General features: G+C 38.1%; 1 pseudogene; it reads left to right on the top strand.

Moving 5' to 3' along the window:
• Positions 1-210: 210 nt before the first annotated feature.
• On the top strand, positions 211-12,678 carry LOC127424535 (splicing factor 3A subunit 1-like; annotated as a pseudogene).

Below are 12,678 nucleotides of genomic sequence, written 5' to 3'. Positions count from 1 at the left end.
AGTTAGATGGTCTTTCCTGTCTAAGTGGGCGGTTCTTGGACAATTTAAACCCTTACAACCTCAGTCCTCATTCATTTCAGTGTATGGAAAAATAAGATGCAATAAAAGTGAACGGGGACTGAGTCTAAAATTCCGCTTAACATCTCCTTTTGTGTTCTACAGAAGAAAGAAAGTCATGGGTTTGGATTGGAAGAACATGATGGTTAGTGAGTAAATGATGACAGAATATTCATTTTAGGGTGAACTGTCACTTTAAGCAAAGATATCGTTTTTGCTGTTTTAAATCCTTCTTACCCCTTGCACTTGCTCATTACTGAGCTGATGCAGGTTGTTCCAGTAGCGTTTGACCACAGGACCGATGGAAACAGGGGCTCCATTCTGACCAGATAATGAAGATCTGCTCAAGCAACAGCTCAACATGAACGATAAGTAGGAGAATCAGCCTTGGACAAATACACATAATGATTTGGGGAAAGTAATGTCCATTCAACTATCATTAAAACAGTAGGTAACATTTATCATTTAATCAACAACATTAATACATGTTATTATTGTTTACATTGGAATAGTTAGGAATGTCATGAAACTTTGATTCATCAGTTCCATGTATTTTAATATTAATATTTGAGCACCAGCTAGTGACCTTTTAAGTATTATAGTGTTTGTTAATGTCTTGAATGAAATGTGTGTGTGTGTGTGTGTGTGTGTGTGTGTATATATATATATATATATATATATATATATATATATATATATATATACACACATATACACACATCAGATTGCTAGGTTTCCTGTAGTCCGTTGAACTACATTTCCCACAATCCCGAGTTACCTCACTACCGGAAGTGATTTCGTGTGCTGCGCGTGCGTTCTGTTGGCGGTTGGCGCAGCGAGAGGTCAGTGAAGTGGAAATTGTAATTTTTTTTAAAACAATTTTTTAAATCTTATTTCAGTCAGTTTCGCCAAATTGTACTTTAAAATTAACAACTTTATTGTTCTTAGTGTTTTGATTCAGACAGAGAACAGTCTTTAGTGTCGCAGTCATGCCGCCTGGGCCTGTGCAGATCGTGCAGCCGGAGCTAAATAACAAGGTATGAGGACAAGTCCAGGATAATTTACGTCTTCTAGGGATAGAACTAGATATATTCATTTGATTTGCATTGATTTTATGATTTATTTACATTCACTATTGTTTTCCTTTTTGGAACCTATTTATAGTCCATTCCATGTACATTTTTTTAGACATGTAGAAAGAGTATTGTACTAAATTAATATAAATGCATATCTTTTTGGAAAGAGTTGACAATTTTTTGGTTTTTGATTATGTTTGTGATATGTGGCATCTTAGCATATGTGTAATGTGATCAGAAACACAGGCAACTGGATGTCCACAGATTTATATGTCATATGTGAGGCATTTTGGAACGCTTAAGTTGTTATGAAGCACAAAGCTAAGTGAGTAATGTGTCATGTTTTAATCAACAGCCCGAGGAACAGAAAGAAGAGAGTCCAGCCACAAAGCCCATTGTTGGAATCATCTACCCGCCTCCTGAAGCGTTGTTGATAAGACAGCCAGCTTTGTGGCCAGGTTTGGCACTCTTATCTTATGTCTGTTGTGTTGTATGTAAAGCCAAGATCGTTGTCTGAAAAACTAATTATTAATATATATATTTTTTTTTATTCTAAGGAATGGACCTGAGTTTGAGTCCAGGATCCGACAGAATGAGATCAACAACCCTAAATTCAACTTCCTTAACCCTAATGACCCATACCATGCTTACTACCGCCACAAGGTCAATGAATTCAAGGAGGGCAAAGCTCAGGAACCCTCTGCAGCTATACCTAAAGTCATGCAAAAGCAAGCATCACAGCAGCTTCCTCATAAGGTCAGGAACATTCTGCTGACTTTCAATACAATACATGCTATAATTTCCATATTATTATGACATACTTGTGCCAGTTAGTCAAATAAAACATGTAATTTGCAATCCAGACGTGTCAAAGGACTGGATCTGTTATGAACAACTCATACCAAGATCAAATTTGTGGGGTTATGCTTATTTAGGTTCAAGCACAGGTGATCCATGAGACGGTGGTGCCCAAGGAGCCTCCACCTGAGTTTGAGTTCATTGCTGACCCTCCCTCCATCTCAGCCTTTGATCTGGATGTGGTGAAGCTGACTGCACAGTTCGTTGCCCGAAATGGACGTCAGTTTCTCACACAGCTGATGCAAAAGGAACAGAGAAACTTCCAGTTTGACTTCCTGCAACCACAACACAGCTTGTTCAACTATTTCACCAAACTAGTGGAGCAGTACACAAAGGTATGGTACAGTAAACAAAACAAACTAGTAAAATGTGCCAAACATAGCAGAGAGGATTTAAACTCTTGCATTAAGTACTAATTAAATTGTATGGTTACTTTGCAGGTTTTAATCCCACCGAAAGGTCTTATGCTGAAACTGAAGAAGGAAGCGGAGAATCCCCGGGAGGTCTTAGACCAGGTAATTAATTGACATTTCAGTTCACACAAAGTGGATATTAAGAAATCAGATTAAGATAACCGTGGTGTATTATGTTATGTATTATGGTATCTTATCTATTTTTATTTAGTTGATTTATTTCTTGATTGATTTCACCTTGTTCTTGCCATGTAAATTGCATTTGATGCTGATTAGATCCATGATATATAAACGATAAAACTACTACTACTACTCCTATAGAAAATGGTGAACCTTGCATAATAAAACCAAATCTCAAATAATACTGATATGCTAAATTACATTTATACAAAGCATTAATTATAATATCAAAAATTCATGAATAAAATGCTAGATCATAATATAATCTGTCTGTAGAGTTCAAACTGAGCACTGAAGCTAAAAGAAAGGTTACAGAGATCAGACCAACCTTAAAACTGTCACATAACATCTGTGCTTTCTCTTTTCAGGTGAGGTACCATGTAGAGTGGGCCAAATTCCAGGAAAGAGAGAGGAAAAAGGAAGAGGAGGAACGAGAGAAGGAGAGAGTGGCATATGCCCAGATTGACTGGCATGACTTTGTAGTAGTGGAGACAGTGGACTTTCAGCCTAATGAGCAAGGTGGGCATAACTGCTTTTAATACCTGAACTGTTTGATTAACAAAGTAAATTAAATAATTGTGATATTTGAGAGTTGAAAGACTAACCTCTCAGACTGTGCTTGTAATGAACATAACCAACTCTTTACTTGAATATATTCATGGGCATATACTGTATATGTATTCTTTTCTCTTTTTGTAATCTGTAAACCCAGTTACAAATGCTCTTTATCTCTTTTATATCAAGATCATGTACAAACCCAGAGCTAAGTCCTGTGATCCAACTGATGTTTCCAATGGCTTTCACAGTCTTGACTTTAATTGTAAGATGATGGAGAAATTGTTTTCATTTATAGGTAATTTCCCTCCTCCCACGACCCCTGAGGAGCTGGGCGCTCGTATCCTGATTCAGGAGCGCTATGAGAAGTTTGGAGAGAGTGAGGAGGTGGAGATGGAAGTGGAGAGTGAAGATGAAGAGGATGACAGAGAGGGCAGGGGCGACAGACACACAGCTCAACTAGACCAAGACACACAACTACAGGACATGGATGAGGTGAGAACACCAGCAGTGATCATGCTCGTAGAATGAGGAGGAGCTGAATGTAGTCAATCTTGCTTTGAAATGTTACAATACATGTTCATTTAATGGTGTAGATGAGCAGTTTTCAGAAAGGCAGAGGCTGATTGCACTGAGTGCATATAGCGATAGATGTCATTTGCACCCCATTGCAAAAAGTGGCAGATACTATTTGCCCCCCTATTTAAATACTAACATAAAGCATAGGGACATCACCGCAGCGTGTTTGTTTTTATTTAGAGTCCCACAGACACCCTACACCCACCCCTTCCCCTAATCTTCCTTTACAAAAATGAACCAAGGTTTAATTACAGTAACCATAGTATCAGCATGGTATTTTGTTGTAAAATCATAGCAAACCACAAAATTAAACATGGTTACTATATCAACAGCATATTACTGTAGTAACAACATGTTAAATATAATTAAAATGATGGCTTCCACCCAAAACTTGGTTACAACAATATTAATGTAGTAAAACATGGTTAATTTTACCCAGATCAAACCTTTTTTTTTTTTTTCAATATTCTGACCTTCACCATGACCAAATCACTGCAAGGCAATCAACCTTTATATTCAGTTTTATGCATTATAATAATAATAATAAGTAGAATTACAGGAAATAGTAAGATGAGACTGGAAACAGGATGGGAAAAAGTGGAACAAAAGGGAGATTGGAACCTGGGTCATCCGCACGAGTAAAGCACATCCACACCATCTTTACACCCCACCCACTGCAGTGACACGTGAGGGTGCAGTTTGTCTCTAATTTCTGTGTTTCCAGCAGACTATTGGAGTGCAAATAGGAGCCCTGTGTGGCAAGGGCTATTTACACCTAATGCAAGTAGTCACTTCGTTGTGTTAATGCCAACGGCATACATTTTGCCAAAGGTGTGTATTTTTTGGGGAAATTTGATATTTCAACCTCAGTTCCTATAATACATCTATAATACACTGTGTACACAAAATAGTTACACTCAGGACCTTTAGGACAAAAATGTCCCCATTGAAACCCATTAAAACTGCAATATTTGATCCCAGTGCCATTAAAGCATAAAATCATGAATTCTGTGATATTATGCTTTCACTCTGGAGTCCTGGCTTCAAAATGTAATTTTTTTTTGTTGCCATTAACAATTGTATTGATTCAAAAATTACAAATAACACATGAAAACACGGAATCAACTTTTATCCATATATGCCGCCCCCCCCACCATCACCCAACATACATCCCAGTGGTCAGACATTAAATAACAACAGACACACATATAAACATGCAGTTCAAAGAAAATACTCTGACATAAAAAGACAAAGAAATTAACCAGCCGAAAAAGAAAAAAGGTTCCACATATTATTTACAGAAATTACCCTATTGTCCCTCTCCACTACTCCTCCCCGTCAACCCCTAAGGAAGGCCAAATAAGTGCCCCACTTCCTGCCATAATCACCCTACCTGCCCAGTAGTCTATATGATATCTCCTCAAAAGCCGCCACTCTGGCCAACTCTGTGCACCACTCATGAAATGAGGGTGCACCCGGCGACTTCCATGTCTTGAGCATCACCTGCCTGCCGAACACAAAATGTAAATTTTTAATATTTTCCACCAGATGGCCCCATGTTTCTCATGTTTAGCCTATGGAGCAAATACATGCTTTTTTCCTATTTTCTGTTTGCTGTATTAGAGCACTGCAGGCCAATTGAATAAATGATGCAACTAAAATTGTGTGTGTGTGTTGGTATGGATGTCAGAATGTTTTGTGTGTGTTTGTGTGTGTGTGTGTAAAAAAAAAACAATAGTGGCATTATGTAAACAAACTGGCATTTAAAGTGTTAAAATCCTGAAAATTTATGAATATTTGGTAGTTATGATCAGTTGGACTGATGTTGGTTAAAAAAAAGTCAGTGAAAGTGGCAAATAATATTAATATATAATATTTTATGCAGACATTTTTGTCCTCTAAGGACCTCTTGAGTAACTTTTATTTTTATTGACACACAAGGGTTAAGAAATGGGTTAACTCTACATCACAACTACAATCTGCTCGTCCTCTCTCAATAGGGCTCTGATGAAGAGGAGGATGGCATGAAGGCTCCGCTACCTCCTGATAACCCCCTGCCTCCTCCCCTGCCCCCCACCCCAGACCAGGTTATCATCCGCAAAGACTACGATCCCAAGGGTAAGTTTCCACTTTAGTGTTTAACTTGGGTTTTCAACCAGGGGTCTGTGAAGGTACTGCAGAGGTGAAGAAGAGAGATAAAACGCATAGAATTTGCTTGACTTACGTAAAACATTTAGAAATGTGAGAATGATCTGATAAGCATTTTTTAATGTGATATTGTTGATGAATGTTTTCAATGAAAGTTATATTAAAATAAAAAATGTTTTTTTTTTAAATTGAAAATCTAGCTTTTTCTATATTTGGGGTCCCTGGTTTGGCTGAGAGCCTGGGTGCCCCAACCCATCCCTGGGTCTTTAAATGTTAAAAACCATTAACTGGGAAAAGAAAACAGTCATAATGCATGTCATGTTTTCAGTAGTTTTGGATTATATAATTTAAACACTTTTCCACCTGTTGTCTAACCCTCTTAGCCTCTAAGCCTCTGCCTCCTGTGGCCACTCCTGATGAGTACCTCATCTCCCCCATCACGGGAGAGAAGATCCCAGCCAGTAAGGTGCAAGAGCACATGCGCATCGGTCTGCTTGACCCACACTGGCTGGAGCAGCGTGATCGCAGCATCCGCGAGCGTCAGATTGAGGAGGAGGTGTACGCTCCTGGCCTGGACATCGAAAGCAGCCTGAAACAGCTGGCCGAAAGACTTCCAATATATTCGGTGTGGAAGAAACGGTCATCGGTAAGAAGATCGGAGAAGAGGAGATACAAAAACCAGAGGAGAAGGTAAGAAAGCGTTATTAGCTGTGTTTGCTGTATACCGCACGGTTTGTGGTACAGACTTGAATGATACTTCAAATTGCACAACTTTTTACGGATTTATGCTGGTGGATGACAAAATACTATGACTTTGAATGAGGGACCCAAGTTATATCTAGGGACTCGAAAATCATAGAGACATGGGTGTGGGCTCTTTTGGCTTGGTCCACTAAACAACCACCCAGGATTCCCTAACAATGCCCTAGCAGCAACACCGAAGACTCTAGAGACTGCATAGCTAAGCGCAAAAAAAAAAAAGTGAATCATGGCAGTGAGTTTTGCACAGACGACATCATCTTTAGGAAATAAAAAATCTAATTCGAAAGGTGTGATGTTTCAGAAGTAATTTAGTTTAAGGGCTGTGTGTAGTTAATAAAATATTCTAACATACAGTGTATACCTCTAACATCTAATTTCTCTCTTCATCTTCAGGTCACATGGGATGGTCACTCAGGTAGTATGGCTCGTACCCAACAGGCAGCTCAAGCTAGCATTATCCTGCAGGAGCAGATTGAGGCCATCCACAAAGCTAAAGGTCTGGTGCAGGAGGACGACACCAAGGAGAAGATCGGACCCAGCAAACCCAACGAGATGCCTCAGCCGCCCTTGCCCTCATCAGCCCCCAGCCTACCCAAACCCAGCCTACCAATCAACATCATGCCCAGACCCACACATACTGTGAGTCACTATCTGATTCTGCATTCATGAATTTTAAAGATAGGTTTGCTGTATCCTATCCTATATAATTTATTACCCGAGTGTGTAGAGAAGTGTGAATATCTGCAAAAAATATCAGCCAAACCGATTATCGGTCTATTTTTAGTGTTAAATAAAGAGTCTACCATTCTTATCCTGGTTTCTTATACAATGCATCCGGAAAGTATTCACAGTGCTTCACTTTTTCCACATTTTATTATGTTACAGCCTTATTCTAAAATTGATTAAATTCATTATTTTCCTCAAAATTCTACAAACAATACCCCATAATGACAATGTGAAAGAAGTTTTTTGAAATCTTTGCAAATTTATTAAAAATAAAAAACGAAAAAAAATCACATGTACATTAAGTATTCACAGCCTTTGCTCAATACTTTGTTGAAGCACCTTTGGCACCAATTACAGCCTCAAGTCTTTTTGAGTATGATGCTACAAGCTTGGCACACCTATTTTTGGGCAGTTTCTCCCATTCTTCTTTGCAGGACCTCTCAAGCTCCATAAGGTTGGATGGGGAGCGTCGGTGCACATCCATTTTCAGATCTCTCCAGAGATGTTCAATCGGGTTCAAGTCTGGGCTCTGGCTGGGCCACTCAAGGACATTCACAGAGTTGTCCCGGAGCCACTCCTTTGTTTTCTTGGCTGTGTGCTTGGGGTCGTTGTCCTGTTGGAAGATGAACCTTCACCCCAGTCTGAGGTCCAGAGCACTCTGGGGCAGGTTTTCATCAAGGATGTCTCTGTACATTGCTGCATTCATCTTTCCCTCGATCCTGACTAGTCTCCCAGTTCCTGCCGCTGAAAAACAGCAGCCTTTTGCCTTTTGGCAAACTCCAGGCGGGCTGTCATGTGCCTTTTACTGAGGAGTGGCTTCCGTCTGGCCACTCTACCATACAGGCTTGATTGGTGGAGTGCTGCAGAGATGGTTGTTCTTCTGGAAGGTTCTCCTCTCTCCACAGAGAAATGCTGGAGCTCTGTCAGAGTGACCATCAGGTTCTTGGTCACTTCCCTGACTAAGGCCCTTCTCCCCCGATCGCTCAGTTTGGCCAGGCGGCCAGCTCAAGGAAGAGTCCTGATGGTTCCAAACTTCTTCCATTTACGGATGATGGAGGCCACTGTGCTCATTGAGACCTTCAATGCTGCAGAAATGTTTCTGTACCCTTCCCCAGATCTGTGCCTCGATACAATCCTGTCTCGGAGGTCTACAGACAATTGCTTGGACTTCATAGCTTGGTTTTGCTCTGACATGCACTTTTAACTGTGGGACCTTAAATAGACAGGTGTGTGCCTTTCCAAATCATGTCCAATCAACTGAATTTAACACAATATAGGTTAGTAGCAGTCTCGGTCATTCTGATTACTATATATTAGGCTACTGTATTATATATTTCTAAAATAGGTCTCTCTTGTTTTGTGTGTAGTCAGTACAATTTATGAGCAGTGAGCATTTTATTTCAGGTTTGTCATTTCAATCTCTTACCAAAATGTTGGATGGTGATGTTTTAATACAGCAACAACTCCTTATCAATGTTTTTGTAGTCGCTATGGTGTTTATTAAAAACTTATTGGTGTTCAGACAGCAGCAGCTCAATATTCATCTGGTGCTGTCGGACTCTTTTTCTGTCACTCACTTTCACTCAGCTCTGGGCACACAAACAAAAGCACAAATCTCCTTGATGTGAACACACTTTTAGAGTCGAACTGCCGAAGACTTTCTGTCAAGACTAATCATCACATCGTTTGTTCAATAAACAATTATCTTCATTCACTGGTCTTTCCTGATTGAACTTTTTCTTTATTTACATGGCGTATCATCTGCTACACTTCACTGCCACCATTAGGCGCAAGTGACGCTTCTGTTCAAGATGCTCTTGTGGAAATTAGTGTGGAGTTAGTAGAGAAAAAGTCGATATAAATCAATTACTAAATCAAATTTCTGGCCAATGTAAGTACAATGTTTTAACTCTGTCAGTTACAATATTATTTGTTAACTTCAAGAATTATGCTACAACATTCAAGAGAGCTAATATTGTCAATGTTTACTGAACAGAAACATATACTAATATATGCTAATTATAGTTGCACATGTGACCCATGTTAGTTTTTTAATAGATTGTGCGTCTAGGGGTCAACATTACCATATTGGTCCTAATACAAGATATATTATCCTTATATATTATTACTATATTATATTATCCTTATATTCGGACCAATACAGTAATACATAAAAATAAGTTTATACTGAACATGACATTTTTTGAGTCAGGATTATTCAAGTGGGTAATTATGTTTTGCTTATTCCAGATGCCCAAGAAACCAGCAGTCGACAGAGATTCCATTTTCACTGTCCTGTGTTCATCAAAAGAGGCCATACAATGGCCATAAAATGGCAACATAGCTACACCTAATCAGAGTATCTGGACAGAGCTTAGTAAGCAGCTAGAAAACAAGATCACTGCAAAGGCTCTGTACACTTTTGTTAAATTAAATAGACACAACATCTAGACTGCTTTAGGGTTTACTCATGAATGTGATCATGAAACAAATGGCATTAGTGATGACACTAATTTTGAGCCAGGGTCCCTTTCACCCAGACCAGAAGATTGCTGGACTTCTGATCTTGAAGTTCCATTTCAGAAATGGATTGAATTCATGCCTGAAACGGTTAAATACAACAACAAGTTCTCTAAAACACAAAAAAGGGAATACACAATTTTAAGCCTGGCATCTGGACATGTGATAAATATCACATGTTTTTAAGTTTAGGTTTTTATAGGTTCATTATTTGTGTTAATTGATGTTCGATAGTACACAGTAATTCAATTTCAAAAGTAAAATCATTTTGGCTTCATTCATTGAGTCACGAGTTTCCACATACATACACACACATATAATATATATATATATATATATATATATATATATATATATATATATATATATATATATATATATATATATATTAATACTAGTCAAAAATTTGAAAACATTAAGATTTTTTAATGTTTCTGAAAGAAGTCTCTTCTGCTCACCAAGGCTGCATTTATCTGATCAAAAATACAGTAAAACAGTAATATTGTGAAATATTATTCCAATGTAAAACAGTTGTTTTCTATCTGAATATTTAGTAAACTGTCATTTATTCCTGTGATCAAAGCTGAATTTTCAGCATCATTACTTCAGTCTTCGGTGTCACACGATCCTTCAGAAATCATTCTAATATGCTGATTTGCTGCTCAAGAAACATTCATTATTATTATCAGTTGAAAACAGTTGTGCTGCTTTTTTTTTTGTTTTATTTTTTACTTTTTTTGTGGAAACCATGATATACAACCATTCAAAGGTTTGGGGTAAGTGATTTATATATTGCATGTGGGGGAGACGTCATCGTCTATAATTCAATGTCTAATATTTTAAAAACCGAAGCAGCACAAACGAAACTTTTAAGCGATTGAGCCTATTTTGGGTGAATTTGGAGCATGTGGGGGGCTGAGTGACCTCAGAATGACCTATAAATATTATTTTAATATCTAAAAATCCGAAGCAGCACAAACGAAACTTTTTACAGCACAAATGGAGCACAAACGATTGAGACTATTTTGCCGACGTTTTGCGTTGGGTGGGGGGCCAACTTCACGCAGGTTAATGAGACAGGTGTTAAGCATCAATCACCCTGGGGCCGGTTGCACTGGTTGTACGTTACAACTTAGCCTAGTTGTAGCATAAATGGACACTAAGTCACAATTTACGCACTACTAAATATTTGAGCGTTGCACTATTAAACTTGGGTAGAACGTAACCTTACGTATTAACTAAATATTCACGGAAGACTCCGACCAGGAGTAACGAATGGAATAAAAAAGCAGACTGATATTTTATGACATCGATGAGCTCATGTTTTGCGTGACAGGCTTCGATCCTTTCGACATACATGATGATGTTGACATTTACACTCGTTTACATTTACGAGAGAGAAAAAAATCTTACTTTTAAGCGGCTCTTCAGCATGAAACCGATCTAACGGTGCCGTTTTCAGGGTGCTTCACGCAGTGTCAAGTTTCAACACATTCAAAATATATCAGATATTAAAATGAATAAATGTCTGTTTTTCCAGCCTGTTGTATTAGTTTTTATTTATCACCCCTTATTTATTATAGATTCAGTTCCTATAATATTGTTATTTACATAGGGCAAATATACTATTTATCAAATCTACTTTTATTACGTATCGTATTTTAATGGGGATATAATTTATTACAACTGACAGTTACATGAGAAAGCAAGGTTTGAACATCAACCGTAATGAGTTAAAACTGAAATGCATGGCTTTTTAATACTTCTGTGTACAAATTTTATGGCTGCCTATTGGATCAATTAAGGTAAACGTCATATTATGCGACTACGCATTACTTTACAGAGAGCTTACGACCTACTAGTTAAGTCTAGCCTTAAGAACAGGTAGGGTTGCACCAGCTATGCTTAAGTTCTCACGTAAGTTAGGACATAAAGTTCACACTAAGGACTTAGTAACTACTAGTTCGTTTGTAACTAAGTCAGTGCTTAATTTGGTTGCACCACCTGTTCTTAAGGCAAGGAAGTAGGTGCAGTGACACTTGAACAAGTGAACTGATCATGTGCGATGCTGACCAATAAACAAACGAGTTTACTTTATTGTAGTTGTAGATTATTATTTTTCTTTGTCTCAAGTTCATTGCGCTGTTGACTTAAAACTGTGCAGTTGTCAGGGAGAACCTTGTAAGAATGTGTTTTTTTTTTTTTTTTTCTTCTTGATTTGACAGAGGTGTGCCACAGCAGCAGATCTTCAAGCAACACTCCATACCTGGGAGCCCGCGACTCATTGTGCTTGGTAAGTATACACTGAGATAGTGTACACACTCTTGAGTGACCAGAATGTAAGAAACCCTTGTACAGTGTAATGCAGTCTACTTTAACAGTGTACTGTGAATCCCAAGATTAAACTGATAATGTTTCATTTTTGAAAGAGAGGAGTTAACCTATTTTTCAGTCTGGTTTCTGGTCATGTTGGAAGGTTTTGTATTAAGGATGTTTATAATATTGTGTTAATCCATTTAAGTTTCATGATGGTAGTGTTTTTGTAAGGGTCTCTTGTTGATTACATTTGAGTATACAGATGTTTTTTAGGTATACTCTGTGTAACTTGCTCATTGTTTATTTCCAATGCCTCTTGTTAACCTTGGTTTAAAAGGATCAGTTCACTCACTCATAAATACTAAAATATAGTTTAAATGTCAAAAAATGGCATTGTTAAAAATAACTGGTGTCATGTGTGGTATTGATTGTTTTAGGAGACACCTTGATAAGCGGGCGCTGGATGCTGAGCATTGAAGGTGAGGTTG

Source organism: Myxocyprinus asiaticus, chromosome 33 (assembly GCF_019703515.2).
Source record: "Myxocyprinus asiaticus isolate MX2 ecotype Aquarium Trade chromosome 33, UBuf_Myxa_2, whole genome shotgun sequence".
Lineage (NCBI taxonomy): Eukaryota > Metazoa > Chordata > Actinopteri > Cypriniformes > Catostomidae > Myxocyprinus > Myxocyprinus asiaticus.
Note: the sequence above shows the minus strand (reverse complement) of the source record. Positions and strands in the feature narration are given on the sequence as shown.